At 54.1% G+C, this 24,791-nt stretch overlaps 1 protein-coding gene across 1 annotated transcript in view; it reads left to right on the plus strand.

Moving 5' to 3' along the window:
- The first annotated feature begins 7,936 nt into the window (after nt 1-7,936).
- Nucleotides 7,937-24,791, plus strand: part of GRM2 (glutamate metabotropic receptor 2) — a 74,873-nt gene continuing 58,018 nt past the window's right edge. Inside the window, exon 1 of the mRNA XM_037905633.2 lies at nt 7,937-8,242. The gene's annotated coding sequence lies outside the window, so the exon portion shown is untranslated. The remainder of the gene's footprint in view (nt 8,243-24,791) is intronic.

Below are 24,791 nucleotides of genomic sequence, written 5' to 3' on the forward strand. Positions count from 1 at the left end.
GCGGAGTAGAAACAGGCCCCCTGGAATTAGGTCAGATTGGTACCTCACGTGAGAATTTCGGGCAGGACCAAGCCAATGACCCGCTATATGCAAATGTAAGGGAGGAGGTAGTGGAAGTAAATGGCATACCTGTGGAAGGAAAAACCAAAGGCCCAGGGCCATATTATGTGCTCAAACGCGATCTGTTGTACAGGATAGCGCAAATACGAGGGGAAGAAGTAGAGCAACTCTTAGTCCCACGGAAACACACAAGGGCAGTACTAGAGTTAGCTCAGTCATCTATTTGGGGGACATCTAGGAGTAGACAAGACACTGGATAGAGTCCTAAGAAGGTTTTATTAGCCAGGAATACGTGCAGAGATCCAGCACTATTGTGCCTCTTGCCCTCAATGCCAGTTGCATAGCCCCCGACCTCACTTGTGGGCCCCGTTAGTACCTTTGCCTATTATTGAAGTCCCTTTTGAGAGGATAGCCAGGGACATAGTGGGTCCACTGGAAAGATCAGCACAGGGCCACCGAAACGTACTAGTCATCCTTGACTATGCCACACGGTATCCAGAAGCCATTCCTTTAAGAAACCCCACATCCAAGGCAATAGCAAAAGAACTACTCCAGGTTTTTGCCAGAGTGGGCATCCCTAAGGAGATCCTGACAGACCAAGGAACCCCTTTCATGTCAAAATTAATGAAAGACTTATGTACCTTACTCTGCATCCAGGCCATACGGACCTCAGTCTACCATCCACAAACAGATGGACTGGTCGAGTGGTTTAACCGTACCCTTCAAAGTATGATCCGGAAGGTGGTAGCACAGGATGGAAAAGACTGGGAAACGCACCTAGGAAAAGTAGAAGCAGTGCTACACGCCCTGCGGAAGGCCGGCCTCACTGCCAATCCTCTCAAGTGCGTGATAGGACTAGCTGAGGCCAGATACCTCGGGAAGAGGTTTGGTGAAACCCCAATGGAATAAAGTGGAGGCAATACAAGGTTGCCCTCGACCAATCCGCAAAAAGCAGGTCAGAGCATTTCTAGGGATAGTAGGATTCATCCCTCATTTTGCCACACGAGCAGGGCCATTGACGGATTTGATAATGGCTCGGGGCCCCGAGATAGTAAAGTGGACTGGTGTGGCAGAAGGAGCATTTGCAGATTTAAGGACAGCCCTTTGCTGCCGTCCAGTACTCATAGCCCCAGACTTCGAGAAGGAATTCATCCTACAAACAGATGCCTCGGAGGTAGGGCTAGGAGCCGTCCTTTCGCAGATGGTAGGGGAGGAGGAACACCTGATCTTGTACCTCAGCCGGAAACTCCTCCCCAGGGAACAAAAGTAGGCCATCGTTGAAAAGGAATGTCTGGCGGTAAAATGGGCTATGAAGACTCTCCACTACTACCTACTGGGGCGACAGTTTACCCTCATGACAGACCACACCCCACTCTAGGGGATGCACAGAAACAAGGAGAACACAAGAGTGACTAGGTGGTTCCTATCCCTGCAGCCCTTCCATTTCCGGGTACAGCATAGGGCCGGAAGCCAACACAGCAATGCTGATGGGCTATCACGACAGCACTGCCTCTCGTCCCAAGTAGCCCAACCCCATGGTGTTGAGCACGGCAGGGGGGAGGGGGGAGGATATGTGATACAGCGTGGCCAGAGGGCGTGTTAGAAGGGAGAGTGTTAGAAGGGAGCCTTATTCCCTGTAGAGGGAAGAAAGTTTGCTATAAATTAATTAAAGCACCTGAAGCCAATTAAAGCACCTGAAGCCAGTCACATGATAAAAAACCCCTGCCTCAATCAGAGAAGAGGAGGAGTTGAAGCAGAGTGGATTGGCATTGGAGCAGAGAGCAGTTTGGCGGAGTTGAAGCAGAGTGGATTGGTGTTGGAGCAGAGAGCAGTTGGGAGGAGTTGAAACAGGGTGGATTGGTGTTGGAGCAGAGAGCAATTTGGAGGGAAGCAGAGGAGAGTTTGGAGAAGTGCTGCGGTGGGCTAAGAAGACCAAGACCCTAGGTAAAGGGACACCTGGTTTGTGCAGAGGGAGGGCAGAAAGCCCCACAAGCTGAAGGGCAGGAGAGGGAAGTAGTCCAGGGGAAGGAACTGCTAGTTCTAGTGGTTTACCGCTATTCCTAGGGCCCCTGAGCTGGGACCCGAAGTAGAGGGCAGGCCTGGGTCCCTCCCTCTCCACTCACCTCCTCTAGGACACTAGTGGGGCAGTTAATACCCCAGTTCAGGGGCAAGAAATGGTGCCCCCCCCCAAGAAGAGAAAGTGCGAGACCCATCATAGTAGTGCAGGCAATTTGCCACAGTATACACCATAAATTTACCCCTAAAATAGTTTAGGCATTTCACCTTAATTAACCCATTCACTTACCTATGTTCTTCCCAAAACTGCATGCTTCTCTAAAGGAATGAAGAGCCCACTCCTTTGATGTTCAGCAGTCCTTGGCTTTCTGCCTACAGAGAACACCACCTATCAGGAAATTCCTGAGGCTGTTTCTTGCTATAGCAGAGCGAGTCAGAGGGCACGCCATCTCCACCAGAGAATCTCCAAATGGATAGCTGGCTGCATCTACTCTGCGATCAGCTTTGGAACCTCCCCCATCTCCTCCAAGGGTTAAGAGCTCATTCCACCACAGTGCAAGCAACAACTGTGGCATCTCTTCAGGCAGTGCCCCTCCTGGACGTCTGTAAAGCAGCAATGTAAGGCTCCATTCACACATTTTGCATGACATTATGTCCTGGTGCAGGACGCTTCTGCTCATGCCTCCTTTGGGACAGTGGTATTCTGCTGAGTCCTACCCTCCTCCTACTTAGGTACTGCTTGTCAATTACCCACAGTGGAATACAATAGGGACCATAAGTCAAAGAAGAGGAGGCGGTTACTTACTTGTAACTAGAGATTCTTCAAGATGTGTCATCCCTATTTGTATTCCACTGCCCATCCTCCTTCCCCTCCGCTTTGTATCTGATGTGCGATGGAGAAGGAACTGGAGAGGCGGGTGGTCCACCCCACCCTTTTTCACCTCGGTCGGATGCATGAGGTGAGCCAGGATGCATTCACGGACCAGTGGACACTACTTTCAAATTCTCTGGCTTCTGGCACATGGTGCATATGCATAACCCCCACTGGAATACAGATATGGAGCACACATCTCAAAGAACCTCCAGGGGCAGGTCAGTAACCTCCTCTTCCACCCCGCTTCGCTCTTGGAGGCTGGTTTGGAAAGGAGTCGCAGACGGGGCACTTGTCAGGCATGTCCAGGCTGGAGAGGGGATAGTCTTTCTTACTGGTGCATTCATTGTGCTCGGCCCTTCCCCTGAAGAAAGTGGCTCTGAGCCAGAATCTCTACGTTTGCACTGCTTGCTGGCTTGGCAGCTGCATGTCATGTCATGTGCAATTAACCTGCAGCAGCTGCAGTCCCTTTACATGAGACTTGCATCTGCCCAACATCCACATTTCCCAGCTCAGGAAATTTCTGGTGCCAGAGATGGCTCACTGCCCTCTGTGAGGCACTAGCCAGGATGGTCGTCTGCCAGCCTGTCTCCACTACTGACTGGGGCTGCCAGTGTGCTCCTGCTCCACAAAGGAACATGCTGGAATAGCTGGGCTTCTGCTCTCTAACATCTTCCATTTCCAGACCCTTTCTCTGCCTTCCTACTGTCTGCTCCCTGGAACAACTCTTCCCCAGGCTCCCCTCTGGAGCTCCTCCCAAGCTCCCCTCTGGGCTCCTCCCAAGCCACCTTCCTCTCTGATTCTCACCCCTGGCTCTCCCCTCTTCTCGCCCTCATCCTCAGTGACTTCAGTTTCCATGTTCCCATCCCATGCTCTCAAGCTCCCCTCCTCTGTTTGAAACTTCAAACTCCATTGCCATGTCCCGTCTCTCTGGTCACCAACGCATCTCCTTCAGCACTGCACACAACCACCCCCTCCACCCTTCCACTCGGCTCTTCTGTGACCAGTGATGTCCAAGACTCCTCTGCCAATCTCAGCCCCCTCCTCTCCTCCACTGAGTTATTCATTAATTTGGTCCACTCTTTCCACAGCCCTCCCCTCTTGCATGGCTGACTCCGTCCCATTAGCCCCCCCCCCCCCCTTGGTTTACCACCAACTTCCACTGAACACTTATGGAGAACATCTCAGGACCACGTGGGCATCCTCTCCATCAAGGGTGTTCTCTCTTCCTTCAGTTCTGCTGTTGTCCTGGCCAAGTGGGACCACTTCACCATGCTCATGCACTCTGAGATCCTTGAATGGAAGGAGTTATATAAATCCCAAATGTTGTTGTTATTGATTTGTCTACAAGCCACAAGCAAGACCAGGAGTGGCTGCACTAGCCACTGTCCAAATACACACAGCATCCCTGTCCTGCACCTAATGGCTAACAGTCTAAATAGATCGGACAAGCAAAATTTCAGGGACAGGGAAAACCAAGAGATGCCAGAAGTCCAACAGTAAGTTCATGGCTGAACAGAGATTAAAAACTCACTTTCTTGGCCCCCAGGCCAGTGCCCCAGCATTGATATGGCACCTTTCAACCACTGATCTCCAAGCCCTCTGTAAAAATCAGTTAATGAAGTCCCACACGACTGCAGAAGATAGATAGAACTACCCCCATTTTGCAGAGGGGAAACTGAGGCATGGAAAGGTGATGTGACCTACCCTGTGTCACACAGAGAGCCAGAAATAGAACCCATCTCCCCGCCTACTCTAGCCACTAGTTCATATGGTGATTTGTTATTATCAGCTGGTCACTAGCAGTGATTTTTATTGCATATGGCTACAGAATGGCTCTACTGTTGAGTGCACCACTTCTTCTTCTTTGCTCTGAGGGACAGAAACAGCCTCCTTGTGGGAGGGCAGAGTTCATATCTCTGTCCCTGGGCAGAGACACCCCCTCCCCCGGACTGGGGATGTGTGTCTAATGCTCACTGAAGGCAGACTGGCAGCAGGGGCGGTCTGGTAGACAGAGTGAGTGGGGACCGCAGAAGGAATCCCTAGCCAAGCATGCCCCCAGGCCGCCTGCACTGCACTTGACAAGCAGCACACCCTGGGTGTCTTGCTTTAAGTTTACAGTGGGTGTTGTGGGGGCAGGTGGATCACGTGAGTTTGCATCCCCAGTGAGCTGGCTGTGGATGCACAGGGTTCAGTGGCACAAGGGGTCGCCTGCCAGTGCAGAGATTGGGTCGAAAGGTCACTTCAGCATGAATTCAGACCAAAGGGGAGGTGATGAACTCCTCATAATTAGCCATGCAATGCACCATGAAATGCAATGGAAGAAAAGACCATTGACTGGGGTGGAGCTGAACTATGATTGGTGGGAGGACTAGAGGCTGGCGTCTGAGGCACATCCAAGATCTGGTTATTGGCGATGCTCCAGCTAAGAACAGGATGGCAAAAGGAGGCTTTTCTACTGGTGAAGTCTGTAAGTGGTCCAGCGAGTGCAGGGGGCCAGGTCAGGGAGCCTAGAGCACGGGGCTGGGCCAGGGATCCCAGTTCAGGGTGTTGGGTCAAGGAGTTTGGTGCAGGGTTCAGGGCCGAAGGGGAAGGGGTACAATACTGGCTGCTGGATGGGGCAGCACACCATTGGGTGCTGGGCCGGGATGCACAGCACAGGGCACTGGGGCGGAGTGCACAGTGCAGGGCACTGGAGTGCACAGTGCAGGGTTCTGGGCTGGGGGGCACAATGCTGGGTGCTGTATGGGGCAGCACACCATCGGGTGGTGGGCTGGGGTGCACAGCGCAGGGCACTGGGGCAGGGGTGCACAGTGCAGGGGGTTGGGGGGCACAGTACAGGGGGCTGGACTGGGATGCACAGTGCAGGCACTGGGCAGCACAGTACAGGGCACTGGGGGGTGCATAGTCCAGGGAGTTAAGGGTGGGCACAGTGCAGGGGGCTGGCTGGGATGCACAGTGCAGAGCACTGGGGGGGCAGTGCAGGGGGCTGGGTTGGGGGTGCACAGCGCAGGGTGCTGGGGTGGGGCACAGTGCAGGGTGCTGCAGAGTACTGCCCCAGGGATCCTGGTACACAATGTCACTCAGGTTATTAGCAATGTGCACCAGCAGTGGTTTGGGTTCACATTCACCTTTCTGGCCCTCTCCCATTGCATATGGTTCAGATCAGGCGGAATGTCGTGCAGCGTGAGGCTGGGGAGAAGGATCTGGCCGGGGTGCAGAGTGCGTGGAAGGAGCTGGGAAATGCCATGAGAAGAAGCTTTTTCTCCAAGGACAATCCCAGGCTGGTGACAACATCTAGCAGGGCATGTTGGGTATCACAGCCCCATTGCTCAGACCCAGAGCTCAGCAGCACAGCTGGCCCCTCCCATCTCCATCCCCTCTTAGGAAGAAGATCACCTTGGTCTCTGAATGCTAATCAGCCCTCCCCCCAGTGTGATTCCAGCTTTCAGCTCCATCAGAGCCCGTGGAAACGGAACAGGTCTTCCTCTGGTCTGCATGCGCCTGGAGGTAGGAAGCAGCCTACAGCAGAGAGGTGAGGGGATGGGCACAGGGTTGAGGGTCATTTATAAACTCAAGAGAGCACCAGTCCATCCCCCTGCCCCAGCAGGGTTAATTATCCCTGGACCATCCCTGCTGAGCTGAATTCCAGGGGCACATCTCCTCCAGGCCTGAAATGCCACCCAGGGTTGGCGGAAGAGGTGCTCTTTGCATGGGCTGCTAAGCAAGGGCTCTGCTAGGCATGTTTGTGAAGAGTGACACCAAAAGAGGGCAGGGTGGGGACCCCTTGCCTCCCCCAGCCAAAGGGCCCTTCCCAGGGAGATGCTGGCAGGAGCCCCCCAGCTCCAGTCTGTGTGTAGGGGTTGGGGTGCCAGGCTCTCCCATGCCCAAGGCTCTGTCTGGGTCTTAGCAGGGAGGTTTGCCTGGCTCTGTACGGGGAATCAGTGTATCAGATCAAACAGCAATGAAACCAGCTGTGGCCCCGCTAGACCCTGGGACCCCAGCCCAGCCACTGCCCTCTTGGAGCTGGGGATGCTCAGGCTGGCCTGGGGCAGAGACATCTCTCCAGAGCCCAGCCAGCTGCCCGGGGGGGGGGGGGGGGGGATGTGGGATGGGCTCCCAGGGGCTGCCAGGCAAGGCACACTCCCGAGCTGGGTGGGCTGCAGCCCCCAGGCCATTTGCCAACCGAGGCAGCATCCCTGGCCCACAGGGAAGCCCCAGGCAGAGAGCATGGTTGGGGGTGCCAGTGGCTGGGTGAATCACCCCCCTGGCCCAGCACCAGCCACAGCAGGGCAGCCAGGGGCTAAGGGGGAGCCTGGCTGGGAGTTGAACAGGGATTGCTGGTGCATTGGAGGGGGCATGGCCAGGGCTGCAGCCTCCACTGCTCTCCAGGGTACCCCTGGCCACCATGGCCCCAGGGGGCAAAGAGGGTTGCTGCACTGGAGGCTGATGTGACCTTCCAGCCCAGCTGGCCTCTGGCCCAGGGGCAGCTGAAGGCCCTGCCACCGGGGGAGATGCAGGCTCCATGCTGGGCCAAGGGCTCTGCGCTCCTGTTGCCACCGAGGCTGTGGCCAGGCAACAGAGGGAGGGTGCAGGGGCAGGGGTGCCTGGAGGGGGCGCAATATGGGGCCTGAGGGCAGGGGTGCCGAGGGGTCGGTTTGGGGCCTGAGGGCAGGGACTCCCTCTGGGCCACCCTGCCCCATGCCCAGACAGCACTGGCTCAGTGGGGCCTCTCTGCCGGGCGCCTCCGTGGGGGCGGTGCCCCCTGGTGCCATGAGCCAGCTACCCCCGAAGACCCCGTCCCTTAGGAGGGTGGGAGCCGTGGGGCTGCGCCCCCACCCTAGGACACCCGCCACCTACCCCCCTCGGAGAGGGACAGTGCCCAGCCGCGCCCGCGGCGCCGGGCGCTTGGGATCAGCACCCCAGGCTCGGACAGCTCCTTGCTGCGCGCCCGGCCGCGCCAGCTGCTTGGCTTGGGCGCCTTTGGAGGAGTTTCCAGCAAGAGCCAAATCCGCGAGCATCAGGGAGAGGGCGCGGGCGCGGGAGAGCCCCGCTCGGCAGCTGAGCAAATCAAGAGCCTTCAGCACCAGCGCGGTGGGCAGCTACTTATGCAAGAGCCAAGGACCGAGAGGCAGAGCCCCTCCAGCACCGGGCGGAGACAGCAGCTCCCCAGCCAGCGAGCCGGCAGCCCAAGTCCGCTCGCCTCTGCCTGGCTCCGATGGGGAGGCGAGGAAGAGGCTGGCCCGGGAGGGGACCGCTGCTTCCCAGTCGCTAACAGGTCCCCTTGCTGCCCAGGTAAGCGATTGCTCTCCATCGGCATCTCCTGCCACAAGGACCCTTCCCTTCCCTCTGCCAACGCAGCCCGTCCTGGGGGCTGCGGGGGACTTGGCTCTGCCACGCTGCCCTCTGGGCACCCGCTCGTCTTCCCCAGAATCAAGGGGCTGGTGCTAACCCCTCTCCCCTGTTAGTCTGGATGTGGGGGCAGCCGTTGCTTGGCGAAGGCTTGCTAAACCTGTACATAGCCTCGGTGTCTAATGCTATTCTTCCCGGCAGATTGAAAGGCGGCTACCAGATTGGACTGGGAGCCGAGCAGTGCTGTGTGCCCGGCACCCACTCCCAATTCTGGCCATTCGGCCTCTTCTAAAGTTGACTTTGGGGGCTGGGCGGGCGGTTCACTCCAGAAATAATTGTATTCGCCCGATCCAGACTCCCCCCCCCCCCCCCCCATCTTCCCGGGAGCTCCGGGGCAGCAAAAATATGCCTCCTTGCTGCTGGCTTGTCTCGGAAAGAAGGGGCTGCCTTTTCCATTTGATGCCAGCCGGGGTGGCCCTGTCTGAGCAGGTTTTGCTGCGTTTGAACGATTCAACGTCCTTCGTGGGCAAGACGAAAAAGTCTGAATAGATGAAAACGCCTCAAAAGGGCTGACGGCTCCGCGTGGCTTTTAATAAACAAACCGACCAGGCAGGGAGATGAAAGCAGAGCGCAGAGCGGGGGAGGGAAGAGAAGTGTGAAGGAATCCGGTAAAATAGAGACACTTGTTTCCTCCTCTCTCCTTTGCACAGAGTCTAGAGCCCTAATTCAGGGCTTGTACAGAGCAGCCCCCAGCCACACAAGGTAACTTGGAGCCCTCCTTCTGTTTGGCCTCGGTATATTCTTTGGTTTACCCCTCCACACACTCATCACCCCCCAAATAGGTGTAGGCTGCGCTGAGGGGAAGCTATTGACAGATGTGTTTGTTTTTATTTTCTTCCAGTTTTTCAACCCAGTCACACAATTAACAACTGACCAAGTGAGCAAAAGTAAATGACTGGCTGGGGGGGAAATCTGACCAGGAAACTAAGTCAGTCTTTCCTTCCTTCCTTCCTTCCTTCCCATTAGAACAACTACCCAGAAGTGTGGTGGATTCTCCATCACTGACAATTTTTAAATCCAGATTGGAGGTTTTTCTAAAAGCTCTGCTCCAGGAATGATTTGGGGGCCGTTCTCCGGCCTGTGCTATACAGGAGGTCAGACTAGCTGATCACAACGGTCCCTTCGGGTCTTGGGATCGAGGAATTTATGAATTTCCCCTTCACCTCTCTAATTCTTTCTCTCTTTTCTACACGAGAGGGAAGAATACTCTTTTGCAGCTTTAAGTGTTAGGTCCCAGCAAGGCTCAGAGGTATTTGCTATCTATCTAGAGCCAGGGGCATGCTATAAAGACAATGCTGTAATATTCCTAGGGGGAGAAAAGGTGCTCAATTGCCCTCCAGTTAAAAAGAAATAGCCAGATGAAGTCTGCAATCTAATTCATGTAAAACAAAGTGCATTATTTATCATGCCATCTGAAAAGCCCAAACTCCTTTATCTTCAAAAAGTTGAGTCTGTTTTATAAATGCAAGAGAAAAGTTTTAACTCATTCCACCCCATGGATGCCTTTGAATCTTTAAGGATACTTGTAAGAAAGGCAAATGAGAAATCAGAGCACATTGCTCATTTTTGCCGCTGATGTCTTGTGAATGCGTGATTTGACCAGCTATTCCAAAGAGCAACCTGAATTAATTTGTGTGGAATTAAAATCACCCTGGACAGTCATCCATCAGACAATCACTGACAGACAATCACCCTCTCATAAAGCAGACCCGACAGGATGTCTATTTTGGGGCAATTTATCGAAATGACTGATGGCGTCAATTAAGCACAGGGCCTGTGGAGACCGGGGCTTGCTCTCAGAGTCTCCTTGTATGTTCCATATCTCAGAAAATCACCAAGAAAGGAGCCTGAAGCTGCAGTTTCAGCTGTCAGGTGAGAAGACTGAAGAGCAACAGGAGAGCTGAATGAATGGTAGCACACAAGATGTGCGGCGGGTTGGGGGGCATATTTGTTGTCTTTGCTTTTAGATGTAAAACCCCTTGCCTGCTACCCTCACAAATTGACTGCCACCAATCCCCTTCCAGGCTTGTGTAGCATTTGGAGGGCATCTGATGACTCCACTACTGCTCTTTGAACAAATACATGCAAAGACAAGGACCTAACTACTCCTAGAGGAGCAGGGCTGCCAACTGTGGCACCATCTCTCAGGGTCCCAATTCAGGAAAGCATTTAAGCATGTGCTTCACTTAAGTACATGCTCAAAGTCAATGGGATTTACAGATTAATAGATTCATAGTTTCTGAGGCCAGAAGGGATGGTTGTAATAATTTCGTCGGGTCTCCCCTATAATACAACCCACAGGATGTCCTTGAATTAATTCCTCTGTGAACCAGAGCAGATCTTTTAAGAAAGCCTCCAATCTTGATTTAAACATTGCCGGTGCTGGAAAAATTCTGGATACCTTATCTCCACTCTGAATGGATCTAGCTTAAACTTCCAGCCATTGGATCATATTATACCTTTGTCTGCTAAATTGAAGAGCCCATTATTAACTTATTCGTTCCCCATGTGGGTACTTATAGACTGTGATCAAGTCACCCCTTAACCTTCTCTTTGTTAGATAGATTGAGCACCTGGAGTCTATCGCTGTAAGGCAGGTTTTCCAATCCTTTAATCATTCCTGTGGTTCTTCTTTGAACCTTCTCCAATTTATCCACATCCTTGTTGAATTGCGGGCACCAGAACTGGACACACTGGCCCAGCAGCTGTCACACCAGAGAAAAAATATAGAAGTAAAACAACCTCTTTACTCCTACTGGAGGTTCCTCTGTTTATGCATCCCAGAATCACCTTAGCTGTTTTGGCTACAGCGTCATGCTGGGAGCTCACGTTCAGCAGAATCTCCACCACAACCCCCAAATCTTTGTTAGAGTCACTGCTTCCCAGGAGAGAGCCCCCCCATCTGGCAAGTATGGCCTACGTTCTTTGTTCCCAGATGTATCATTTTACATTTGGCCATGTACTGTTTGCTTGCACCCAGCTTACCAAGCATGCTTAAAGGTAAGCACTTTGTGTACGCACCGTATGCACGTTTTCTTGCATAGGGATGAACATATGTATGTGCTCCAGTGTTTTCCTGACCTGGGCCAGATTCTGAGCTGAGGTACATCAGTGCAGCTCCATTAATTCAAGAGGAGTAGATCCATTCACGCCACTGAAATCAATGATGCAGTGCTGTTTCACACCAGCTCAGGATCTGGCCCGTATTGGCTGGATTCAGTTTTTAGGTTCATAGGAAATAAGAAATAAGGTAGTTCTAGGATGGTAGTGCCATTTAATGGGCAAGACTGAGAGGGATAGAGCAGCTAACAGAAACCTAGGACCCCTGGAGAAGAGAACCGCTTGAGGGAGACTCGAGTGCCAGGCATGGCTGTGATTTGAGAAATGGCTCTGCTTGAACAGGACAGTGACTAGAGCCCAGGTTGAGATGTACGTGGGGAGTTGGACACAGACACTTTCTTTGTTCCACAGACTTCGGGACTAGAGGGAAAACAAAGGCAGCTTAGGGCTCTTCAGAATGAATCGACGTGAAGGCAAATGACATCCCGCCTACTACAGCAAGGGAAAGTGACAGAATGGGCCCTAGAGAACCCCAGAATTATCCCGATTATCTCCTTCCATAGGCCCTGCCATCCCAGGAGCTCAATGCACCTGACAAACATTAATTAATTGACCCTCACAACCCACCTATGGGGCAGAGAGTTTTATTATTCTCCATGTGACCAGAGGGGAAAGAGAGGCATGCATAGGTGAAGTGACGTGCCTAAGGGCACATAGCAAAGCAGAAAATGAGCCAGGACTAGAACCTCTGACTACAGGACCAGTGCTGTAACCACCAGGCAATGCTTCCTCTCTGGTGGCCTAGTGGCTGCAGTGTGCACTGCTGGGGTTCAGACGATGGACAAGAGGGACTCCCTGAGGTCATGGGGGGAGGGTGCAAGAGGGGAATGTATCAGGCACGGGGGGCCTCAGTCAGACACAAGGGGGGATTGCAAGAGCATCCCCCACTCCTCTAGGGAGACTGTGTCTAGCCTAGCGTCTCTCACTGTCGGGATAACCCCCCCCCCCCCCCCCCGATGTTCAAACTAAATATTCTCTTTGTTCATATCATCCCGTTGATCCTAGGCCTCCCCACCACATGCCACATAAACGATCCCTTGGCCTCCTTGGTGCTCACAGCCCTCAGACCTCTGTAGGCTCTTACGTGCCCCATCTTTCACCATCTCTTAGCCGAGCTCTAGCTATTTAGCTCTTTCAATCTTCCCTCATAAGCGATCCCTTCCCCGCAGCTCTCCTCTGAACACCCTCCACTTTGCCAAGCTCTCTCCAGCCAGGAGGGGCCCTGGCATCGAATACAGGGGGCCAGTCCAGAGCTTGGTGTGGCGCTCCGCCAGTCTCTCCAGCTGAGAATCCAGAGCTGGATTTGTGATGTGGTCACACCAGGCTGGTATGCAGTCTCTGTATGCAGTCCCACCTGGCACTGGGCCTATTAACTATCAGATTGCACTGCAAACTTATCACTGATTCGCTGTCTCCTATCACCCTCTCAGTATTCAATGGGGAGGCTGTGTGGCCTAGCGCATAGCGCACTGGCCTGGGACTCCAGAGACCTGAGTTTTAGGCTGTGCTCTGTCACTGGCTTGCTGGGGGACCTTGGGTATGTCACTTCTCTGCTCCGTGCCTCAGTTTCTCCATCTGTAAAATGGGGATAATGTCATGAAGCCCTTTGAGTTCTATGGCTGAAAAGTGCTACATAAGAACTCAGCACCAGGGACAGATGAGTTGTTTTCTGACCCGCCCAAATCTGCACTTGTTGGCTGCAACCCCCATCTCCCACCCATGGGGTTGGCTCTCCTTCCTTGCCTGTTGGGTCAGTGTGGTCATGGCCACATGCCCCATGCCTGCTGTGCACCTCCCCCTGTGTGTGCGCGCTGTGGAGTGAGGTGCACTGGATGCCTCAGCACACTCGTGCCATAGCACACACAGCGTAGCGAGGTGGCAGCCACCAACAGGAGCAGGGCATGCATTTGCCACCGTGCCAACCCCACGGGCAGGACAAGGCAGACCTGACCCTGCCGGGCCACGTGCTCAGTGACGGAGTCTGACCCACCTTGACACCGAGACGTGGAGGCAAGGACACGGTGCCGGCTGGCCGGGCGCTGATCTGCTCGGTGATGGCAGAAAGGATACGGCTCGCCAGTTGCAGGCGCTTAGCAAAAAAGGCAAGCTCTGTCAGCTGCTATTTGAGAGCAAACTTCTGATGCCAGAGCTGACAGTGGCTGTAGGGGCCGGAGCCACGGCTGTGAGCCAAGCAGGCGCCGGTGAAAGCCAGGGTTGCCTGGGACGAGAGGGGCATTCATCTCCTCCCTCGATTATTAGTGCACTCAGCCCGTCAGGAACCCACAGCCCTGGAGGTGTGTGATTTGGAGACACTTTGCCTGAGCTGCCCGCACCTCCCTCGTGCTCCCTGTCTCTCTGCCTGGCTGACCCCGTCTCTCAGCCATTACCACCTTTCAGATCCCATCTCCCGTTTCCTGAGCCGTTCTGCTCAGCCATATTTGTGAAAGGCAATAAAGTAATAATTCTGCTTGGATTGCCTGAGCATGCCTCGTTGCGCCATCGCACTGGGGGTGTCAGCAAATGCTTAATTTAAGGAAGCCGGCACCATCCTATTTATATCCCATTCAGCCTTCCACTCTGAAGCAACTGGGCTCCAGGCCTAGTGTGCTCACTGCTGCGGGGGTGGGATGGGTGGGACAGGACTGGGGACTGCAGTTAAAGGACCATACCTGGGTGCCAAAGAGCAAGTTGCTAGTTAGAAATCCCTGGGCTTCTCGGAGTTACCCCTGGGTGCTTATTCTTGCCTGTGCCTGCCATGCTCAGGGTGGCTCTGGGCTGTTGGAAACACCCCCATCCTGTCCGTTCTGTACCCAGTAGGGCAGGGAAAGGACAAAGGAGGGGCGCTGTGGATTGCTGCAGATCTCACACACAGTCACTGCCAGGATGGGCTCCTGCATGCAGACGGCTGGACTCCAGGGCGGCCAGCCCGGAAAACCTTGCTGGGATACAGCGAACGAAGTATGCAAGACTCGGTGCCATACGACAGTGTGTTGTAATTTCAGTGCACACCAGGCTCTGACCCTCAACGGCTGCCAGGCCTGGGTTTTCCCAGCTCTCCCACTGACCTGCAGTGCAACCTTTATCAAGTCACTTCCCCGCTCTGGAAGGCGGGGGAGCTGGGGAGCGAGGACAGTTTGCACCTACTGAGGAGCTACTTCCTGGGCTGCTTCCCCCTCCCACCGCTGTCTATTTTGTCCAGTTAGGCTTAGCTCTGCTGGACAGTGGCTGGATCTCAGTGGCAGCAGGATGGGACCCCGATCTCAGGTCGAGCCCCTCAATGCTACTGTAATGGCAATGCTACTGCTAATAAATGGGTCCCTCTGGGTCCATACCCCTGAAGGACCAAGAAGGTGGCAAATTGGGAATAGAGCCAAAGGGGAAGAAGAACCAGGCAGACTTTTCTCCCCAGTGCGTTTCTGTTCCAACACAATGTAGACAGCAGCCCCATCCACGAAGCAGCACAAACTGAGCTGGAAAGACCCACTGGATTTTGTCTGTGGCCTGGAGCCTGGAAAAGGGCCGGCCGTCTATTCAGTGCAGTGCCTCCTTCCCCGTGAGGCTGGCTCTGTGGCCGCAGGGCAGGGCTGATTCCCACCAGAGAGAGAATCAATTGCCAGCACCAGGTGCAGGTATTGCCCAGAGAGTTGCATTATGGGAAGCAGCTGCCACTGGCACTGCTAGGCTGCTCTGGTGCTGAATTTTCTTTCTTTCTTTCTTTCTTTCTTTCTTTCTTTCTTTTTCCTTTTCCTTTTCTTTTCATTTCTTTTTGTTTCTAGTAGGCCTATCACCATAACACCCAGCCACCCTCTATTCCCATGTGTCCTTCACTCTGGAGCCAGGCCTTCCCGCCCTGCTCGTTAGCATCAAGGCAAGAGGATCAGTGCTTTATTAGTGAATCCCCATGGGATCTGTAATGCCAGTGCCAAGTGTGTCAGACGTTCACCTCCCAACAGCCCTGGCTGGCTTGCGGGAGATGAGCATGCCCACCCCCTTCGGCGTGCTCCACCCAGAAGCATTGTTTCTCTGATGCCTTCTCCAGCAGCTGAGAAAGGGTCCTGAGGACTAGCCCGGTGAACCACAGAGAAGAACATATCATTTGGTGGCTGCAGTGGGATCTGGAACAAGCTTTCTGTATCTCACTGCCGCAAGACTCTCCAGGCCTGACTCTGCTCGTGCTTGCCTCAGTTTTACACCAGTGTCATGACATTGACTTCAGTGGTAGTCACCCCTGACTTACACTGGAGCAACTGAGAGCAGACTCAGGTTCTCCTCCGCTCCACTCCCCATCCCCACTCCTTTCTCGCTTGTCAGTGCCTCTTAGCTCCCACTCCCTTGGCTAGTCTTTAATGCCAAGAAGCACTTTGGGGACGCAGGGCCAGATCCACAGTGTGGCTCTGTTGACTCCAGTGCAGATTATATGTGTGACTGCCCAGACACTGTGCCTGCTCACATCAGCTGTAGAACCGGCCCTCTCTTTGTGCAGAGGGCGCTCTGCAAGAGAAGGGGTGTGAGCGGCATTGGCTCTATTTGTTTAATGTCACTATTTAGGCCCAGGGCCAGAGAAGAGCCAAAATCACTGGAACCTGGCCAAGCCACAGGGAAGTGGGGATGCTAGCTCTGTGGCATGTCTACCTCATCCCTGGGAACCGGCTGGCGCTAAGCAGGGGCATTCCCCTGGGGAATCTGAGGGCAGGACTTGGTTGATCGGGGGAGCAGCTGCACTCTGTGGCATGACCTTGCACTGATTTCCCATCAGATATGGGAGGGCGGCTAACGCTAGACCTGAGTGGAACGGTAGGGTTGAAAATCCATCTTTTGGTTGAAAATCCGTTTTTTCTATAACAAACCATTTGTTGGAATCAGAGCACAATGTTTCAGTTTGATCAAAGCAAAACATTCTGATCGACCCCCAATGAAAATCTTTTCAGCAATGTCTTTGGCAGGACATTTTGAAAATGGTTTGGGGTCGTTTTGGAATGGGGAAGAAAAGGGCAATTGAGGAATTGCCCTTGAAATGGAAAATCCAGTTGCCTCCCAGCTCTAGCTGATGCTGCGCCTAGCCATGTTGCCCACCAGCAGGGGGCAGCGGGGCACAGCAGGAAGTGAAGAACTGCTGGAGGAATTTCCAAGGAGGCAGAAGGGGACAATGACCAGAATGGTGTTTAGCCTGGACACTTGGGCTAACGCCGCTGCTCTGCTGAAAAACCTCCAGAGGACTCCAATGACCACGGCTGGTGGCCAGGACCTGGGCTCGATGTCTCACACTAAAGACATCAGTGCAGTGTCCCCTGCTGGCTGTTGGTTCAGCTCTGCCGGAGGGAAGCTCGCTAACCCTGCCTGCTGCTTGCTCTGCAGAGATCCCCTAAGACAGGTACTGGCCAGACCCAACCCGACTTTGATTGACATGACGCCGACACAAGGGGGCTGGCTATAGACAACGATAGTAGCGCAAATAAACGCTGCTGTAGTGCTCTCCTCCTGCAGAGACCCTAATGTTTTAACAGGGCCATTCGGCGTCCTCATGCCCTCTGGCCCGAGAGGGGAGTGGCTCAGCCAAGGGCACACAGCGAGTCAGTGCCAGAGCCAGGAATAGGCCCAGGTGCCCTGCCTCCTGCACGGCACCCTTCAGTGGCCACCTTTGCTGCTCCTCGATCAGCCAGTGGGGGCGCTGTGTGGCATGTCTTCCTTCCTCCCAGGCCGAATGCTCTGGCTGGGCTGGGCTCCCAGGGCCAGCTAGCAGTGGGTAGGCATGGGAATGAAACCTGGGTCCTCCCAGGTTTCTGAGTGCAGAACCTACTTAACCCACAGAACACGGTCTTGGATTCCTCACTCCACCTGTGTGCCCACGCACATGCAGGAACCCTCACAGACGGCAGTGTGAGGGGCCACGGGCCTGCTCTAGCAGCGAGGAGGCTAATGAGCTCATCTGGGCTCAGCCAGCACTAACCAGGCGCACCTGTCTGGCTTGGAGCAGGGGCACTTAAAAAGGGAAAGCTTGCCCCGGGAAGGGGTGGGGGAACAGGAAGAAAACCACTGACTGCAGACGCGAGGTCTATGCTGCAATTAAAACCTGTGGCTGGCCCGTGCCAGCTGGCTCAGGCTCAGGCTCAGGCTCAGGCTCAGGCTCAGGCTCAGGGGCTGTTTAGTTGCAGTGCAGAGGTTCAGGTTTGGGCTGGAGTCCGGGCTCTGGGACCCTGTGAGGTGGGAGGGTCCCAGAGCTCAGGCTGCGGCCTGATGGCCAGCATCTATACCACAATGAAACAGCCCTGCAACCCGAGCCGGCTGGCACTGGCCAGCTGTGGGTGTCTAATTGCAATGTAAACATACCCAGAGACAGAGCACCCCAAAGGGAGACAGTTGCAGGCTTCGCTGCTCCTGAAATGACATGGACCAGCTATGAAGCAGGGTCTCCCAAGAGGAGGGGCTGGAGGTAGACACTATATCAGTTGATAAGCCATGCCCCAATGGGTGACCCCAAACAACAGCCGAAGGGACACACCACCTTCCTTTGCCTTGCTTTGCTTTGACTCGGATTCCCCTCTCTCTCAAGGGAAAGAGAGACAAGGACTTTTCTTTTGTTGTGTGGAGAACCCCTTGAACCTTACCAACATTATAAAACTTGAATTGAGGTCTGGTGGGGGCTCAGGGAGCCCCAGCACAAACAGATGTACACAGTGAGAGACACATATGTACACAGAAACAGACGTACACACAGAGAGACAAGGGGTATCTTTTATTGGACCAACTTCTGTTGGTGAGAGAGACAAGCTGTCGAGCTTACACAGAGCTCTTTAGATCTGGGGAATTCACTGAGAGAGTCACAGCTAAATACAAGGTGGAACAGATTGTTTAGCTCCTAAGTAGTTAACACACATTTCAAGGGACCATTCAAGGTGAAGTGGCCGGTTAACAGCCCTCCAGTCACAGGGAGGAAAGGGGTGGAGGGTGGGGAAAGGCAGCTGGGGGTTATTAGTGGGTTATAGATTGTTTTAATAAACCACAAATCCAGTGTCTGTATTCAGTCCATGACTTTTAGTGTCTAGCAGAGTTATGAATTTAAGCTCCCAAGCTCCTCTCTTGTAAGGGTTGCCCAGGATTCCTTTGAGGCTGAGGACTGAGAGGTCAGATACAGAGCGATCGCTTTGGGAAAAGTGTTTGCCCACAGGTGTGATGGTGCTCCGGTCTTTTATCATTTTCCTGTGTGAGCTCATTGACAAGCATAGTGATGGGCTGGTTTCACACCCACACACTCGTAATGACACAGACGTCCATATACAGAAAGGTATGTGTACACGTGCATGCACGCACACTCAGAATCATGTCACTGTGTTGGCTGGTGAGATTATAAACCTCACACTGAAAACAGCTCCTATTAATGGGTGAGTTTTCCCTACTCTACTTTGCCCCAATGATAAAATATTTTGAGACCAGTTTGTAGTGTCTCAGTGGGTTTCAGAGTGATTGGCATTCTCCCAGCCCGATCCACGTCTCAGAACAAAGCCTGCTTGGGCATTGCATTGCGGGCTCTCAGCAGCCAGAGAAATGAAGGAAATCGAGTCTATTATGCAGGAATTTTGTCACTGATCCATCGGTGGTGGGGTTCTGGGAGGCTGGCTATTGGTCTGAACCGCAAAGAATTGCGGGCGCTCACACACCGATGTACAGCAGCTCCATTGTTGCTGGCGCCACGTTAAATCGCAGCAGATAGGGCCCAGCTAAAGGCTTGACAAGCCCGTGCTGGCACGGTGCCCCCTGTACTGCTCATGTCTCAGTCTGCTATTGGAGTGTAGGGACGCCATGTGCTCCACAGGGGTTTGTTACGGGCCGTGGCTTGGGAGTTCTGGGCTGTTATTGTAGGGTGGCCCTGGGAGCCCTGGGCTACGCGAACCCTGCTCTGTTATTGTAGGGTGGCCCTGGGAGCCCTGGGCTATGCGAACCCTGCTCTGTTATTGTAGGGTGGCGCAGGGGCCCTGGGCTATGCGAACCCTGCTCTGTTATTGTAGGATGGCCCTGGGGCCCTGGGCTATTCGAACCTTGCTCTGTTATTGGAGGGTGGCCCTGGGAGCCCTGGGCTATGTGAACCCTGCTCTGTTACTGTAGGGTGGCCCCGGGAGCCCTGGGCTATGCGAACCCTGCTCTGTTATTGTAGGGTGGCCCAGGGGCCCTGGGCTATGCGAACCCTGCTCTGTTATTGGAGGGTGGCCCAGGCGCCCTGGGCTATGCGAACCCTGCTCTGTTATTGTAGGGTGGCCCTGGGAGCCCTGGGCTATGCGAACCCTGCTCTGTTATTGTAGGGTGGCGCAGGGGCCCTGGGCTATGCAAACCCTGCTCTGTTATTGGAGGGTGGCCCAGGCGCCCTGGGCTATTCGAACCTTGCTCTGTTATTGGAGGGTGGCCCAGGGGCCCTGGGCTATGCGAACCCTGCTCTGTTATTGTAGGGTGGCCCTGGGAGCCCTGGGCTATGTGAACCCTGCTTTGTTATTGTAGGGTGGCTCCGGGAGCCCTGGGCTATGCGAACCCTGCTCTGTTATTGTAGGGTTGCCCAGGGGCCATGGGTTCTGCCCTCTTCTGAAACTCAGGCCCATCAGTTCGGGAGGAACGTGGGGGGACGTACGGGGAATGTACTCACTAAGGGACCAGACGCTGAGCGGACCTGCTGAGCAGTGGTGCTGTGAGAAGCTGACCCCTCCTGGCAGAGACAGGGACCCATCTTGGCCGACATGTGACCGCAGGGAGGGCTCTGCCCCCTAGCAGCTGCAATGCAGGGTGCATGGATAGTGCTGGGGGAAAGTGTCTATGCATCTCTCCTGGAGCTGGACATGACCAGTGAGTGTGGAGACAGCCCAGCTCTCAGCACACTGGGACCTCAGATTCCCCTGCCAGCCTGAGATGCCAGGCAGGCCCCTGCCTGGAGCATCTCTGGTGCCAGCCTGGGTCTTCCCACCAGCACTACATGTGACGTAATAACAACCCTGGGCCAGGCCGTGATTCCTGCCATGCTACCAGCAGGCAGTGCCAACCCCACGCTGGGTTGATGGGAAGGCTGGCTAAGCAGGGGCATGGCCTAGCAGGAGACAGGGAGATGGGGTTTGATTCCTGGCTGTGCTGCTGTGTCAGTGGGTTATTAATTCCCCGTGCCTTGGTTTCCCCAGCTGCAAATTCGGGATAATGGTCTTTAGTTATAATGGTTCTTCTTATCTCACTGGGGTGTTGGAGGATTATTTTTTATGCTCGTAATTCATTAACGAGCATAAAGAATAATCTACTCATCCCTTGCCAGCGTTATCCCCTCTCTATCTGGGCTGCATTTCTCTGAGTCTCTCTAGTCTCTGGGTATCAGATAGCCTTTGCTAGGCACTGTGTAGAGGTTATTACGGGTACATTAGCTCGGTATCATTAGCAGCAGTTCTGCTGTTACTTTAGTTCAGTGCAATCTCACCCGTCCTTGCTAGTTACCCTGCCCCTGACTGGGGCCTGTTCTGAGTCTCGGATTCCAGAGCCTCCTTCTTTTCCTCAGGACGGCTTGGCTGTTGGGCCTCATCAAGGATCCGGAGAAGTCACTGCTCCCAGTTCTGCAATCTGGGCCCCTGCAGGGGTGGTTCGAAGGACGGTGTCGCCTCCAGCGCCCATGCCCTGCTGGAGGCTAAGGCTTGCGCCGCCTCCACCACCCATGCCCTGCTGGGGCAGAGGTCCGCAGCCCCTGCTCCATTCCTTCTGCCCTGCCCGTTTCTTTAAAGCCAGTCATGCCATCTGCATTTGCTGCTGGCCCAGCCGGCCAGCCCACTCCAGCTGGACATGACAGTGGGGTGGTGGGGGAAATGTCCTGGGGTAACTATAATGGTTGCTATGGCTTTGTGGGACTGAGGCCTTGGAAGGGAGGCAATCAGGCAGCGAGTTTCCTGCCCTGCTGGCCCTAGGCTGGAGAGGTCTAAGGCTGCCTTGGGAGCTGATGAGTCAGGGCAGGGCCCAGGGCTGGCCCTGCCATCCGGTTAGAGCAGCCAGAGGGAGCCACTCTCATACTGCGTGGTGAGGGCTGGCGATGGGCTCTGTAAAGCCCATGGTGGCCTTATTAGAATCCTGGGAGGTGGGTGGGCACAACCCACCCACGTCTAAAGGCCCCTCCTTCCCCAGCCTTGCAGGAGGGACCACTGGACCCAGGAACCAACTGAATATAGGGGACAACTAATGAATAACAGAGTCAGGAGGGAAGGTAACAGGTTCAAAACTAGGGATCCAGAGCGGGACACCAAGCAGAGAACCACGGGCAGCGCCCATTGCTCCTCAAAGCTGTCTAGGGAGCCAGTGGACGCCCAGAGGGACTTTGCCCAGATGTGTGAGACCAGGGAAGAGTGGAAATAGGCCCCACAGTTGCAGAGCACCCCCCCCCATCTAGTATCTTCCTCCTGGTGTTGAAAATAGCCACTTTGGCCAGGGCCGGAGGAGGTTGACGATGAGGTCTCATGACTTCGTGGGGCCACGGACAGGGTGTGCGAATATAAACAGGTGGGGGAAAAGTGCAACCAGAACTTCAACAGGAGGTTCTGGAGGCTCCGGAATAGGGGCTGCAACCTGGTGCATTCAAGATAAGGGTTCATGTGCCAGGGTTTCCCCTCGTGCCGCTGGAGCGGCAGGTGGCGGGGATGGGGGTGAACTGCTCCAGGTACACACCCGTGCTCAAGGCTCCATGGAGGACCTGCCAACCAATATCCCCAGCTCGTCGTGGGACCAGGGTGGAATAGAGGCTGGCCCACTGGGGTTCCTCACCCTCCACAGGTGGTAAATAGTCCCACCAGGTGGTATCAGGGCAGTACACAAGGGTGAGGAAGTGAAATGTGTGGAGCACGAGTGTGTACAGTTGTTTCCTTGGCACGGATTGTGGAAGGGAGAGAGCCGGGAGGGCTTGCGGGACAGGGGCCCGATGAAAAGATCCGGAGGGCCTGGGGTGAGGGGTGGGTGGGGAGCACCCTCTCGCAGTACCTGCTCAAGGGCAACCCGAGAGGTGGGCGACAAGGCTGCCCCCACCTCCTGGAACACGCGCAGGGAGGTCAGGAGGGTGGAGAGCCCCATGCACCGACCAAGCGCTTGGGGATCCACCCAGTCCCCCCTGTCATAGTCCAGGAGGTCTCCGATTCTGGTGATTTCTGTCAGGACCAGCCTCTGGCGCACCGACTGTGCCACCTGCACATGAAGGTAGGGGATGTGTACCAGGGGCTCTGCAAGGAGGTCCACTCCCTCGGTGGCCACAACGGACCTGGTTGCCGAGAACAGCTTCCAGGCTTGGAGGAGGTCATGGTAGGAGACCTACAGCTCGGAGAGGTCTCGCAGAAGTCCCCTCCAGCCCACAGTGGCAGTGAGAGCCTGGCTGGGCAAGTTCCTCAGGGTTTGTCCCGCTCACAATAATCTAAATCCGATACCAAGGAGAATCCAAACTGGCTGCGGTCATCTTGCTTGGTCCATGGTTCTTTCACGTTACCACTAAAGTGCTGGCACAGTTTAGCATTTACGTCTGGCCTGCTCCACACATGGGTTTCATACCCGGATCACTCTTTCCCTTAGGGGTGAGATTTCTTGTCCAGAAAGTTATGCCAGTACAGCCTTTAGTGTGGACGTGTTATATTGGCATACAGGGGGGCCTTATCCCAGTATAGGTGATTGCCCCTTCCTGTATGCACCGTTGTATTGGCATCACTACCTCCACATGAGGGGGTTGTATTGCTTAAACTACCCCAATACTGTTAAAGGCAACACCCTTTGTGTGTAGACAAGTCCGCATGAGTGTTTACAGCATTAGAAGTAGAGAGCAGTGAAGCCTGCTGCCAGCTCCTTGCATTCAAGCATGTGAAGGAAGAGGGTTCAGGTTGGAGAGAAGAAGGAAGAGGTGGGGAGGGAAAAAGAGAAGCTGCAGGATGAGGAGAGATGCAGGAATGAGGGAGAAAAGTGGGGTATAGAGGAGAAAGAAAAGCTAATCGGAGAGAAATCCTAGAACCAAAGGGTTAGAAGGGACTGCAAGGGTCATCTGGTTTAACCCCCTGCCAAGACGCAGGATTTGCTGTGGCTAAGCCATCAAATCCTGGGAGATCCATCATTTTCATTTCACAAAGACCCGGGAAGGGCGTTCTGGTCAGCTTCTGTTCTCAGCTCACTCGTGTTTGCTGTCCTGCTGCTGCTCTTTCCTGCCCCTAGTGGGTGCATGGCTGCAAAAGAGAAGAGCTGCCTGGAAAATGCTCCCATCCATTTTTAACCAGGAAATTTGAAAAAAATTAATTACAAAAAAATTCCCTACAAAAAATGTTCCTTTATTTGGTGGAAAATGGATGTGTTTTCAGGTTTCAAAACCTGCTTTTGTCAACGTGTTCAGCGTTCGGGGAAGGCTTTGGCTTTTCAGAAACCAAATGATGTTTTTTAAAAACTGAAATATTCTGCTTGGAAGATTTTCAGCTGAGAGCTTCTTGCTTGTGGGCCGGGAAGGAAAATGTTGATTGAAAATCCTGCAAAAAATGTTCATTTTGGTCAAGAAGCCATGTTTCCTTTTAAAGCCATTTTTCAACCTCCTCTACAGCTTGGTAACTTGGTGGCTAGTTGTTCCATTGCACCTGCATCCATCCCACTTGTGGGTGCAAATCCCAGTTTATCTACACACACCCCCTCACCGTGGGGGTGTTACGGTTTTACCCATCCCTGGGTGAGTCACTGGCAGCAGGCACTGAACCGAGGATTTCTGGATCTTAAAGCCTATATTGAGTGAACTGAAGTCCTCTTAGCCAAGGTTGTTGCAGGCTACTTGATCTCTATCTGTGGCCCAGCCACTGCTAGAGGGGGACAGAGCGCCACACAAAGTGGGGGTGCAACCACTGCACCCTCCTTTGAAAACTTGCTCCAGTATCTCCCAACAAGATCACCTCTTGGAAGTACAGTATCCAACTGAAGACAACGCAAGGGTAGCACCTGGGCTCTGGACGCTTCGGCTGGCTGGTGTTTCCTTTATGCTATAGAACGTGGCAACACGCCCAGCTCCTGGGAGGAGTGTGCGCCAGGAGGGTTGGGAGGGAGCTGGTGGAGAGCTGCCTGTTTGCAAGTTGTAAACATTTATTATTGACGAGCCTTGTAGGGAAAATGTGTAAACAGCAAGGAGTGCGAAAGGCGTGTGATTGGGGGTGAGCTGAGCAGGTGTTTGCAACTCAGAGTGCATGCAAACAAACAGCACAGCAAATGGGGAGGTGTGAAGTCTGAGGAAGGCAGAGACTCCTCTCCTAGCTGAGCGCAGGATTCCCTTGGGATTGTCTGTGTGCACGTAATAGCTCTAGGAGAAGGG

The sequence above is a fragment of the Chelonia mydas genome, chromosome 7 (genome assembly GCF_015237465.2).
Source record: "Chelonia mydas isolate rCheMyd1 chromosome 7, rCheMyd1.pri.v2, whole genome shotgun sequence".
NCBI classification, from domain to species: domain Eukaryota; kingdom Metazoa; phylum Chordata; order Testudines; family Cheloniidae; genus Chelonia; species Chelonia mydas.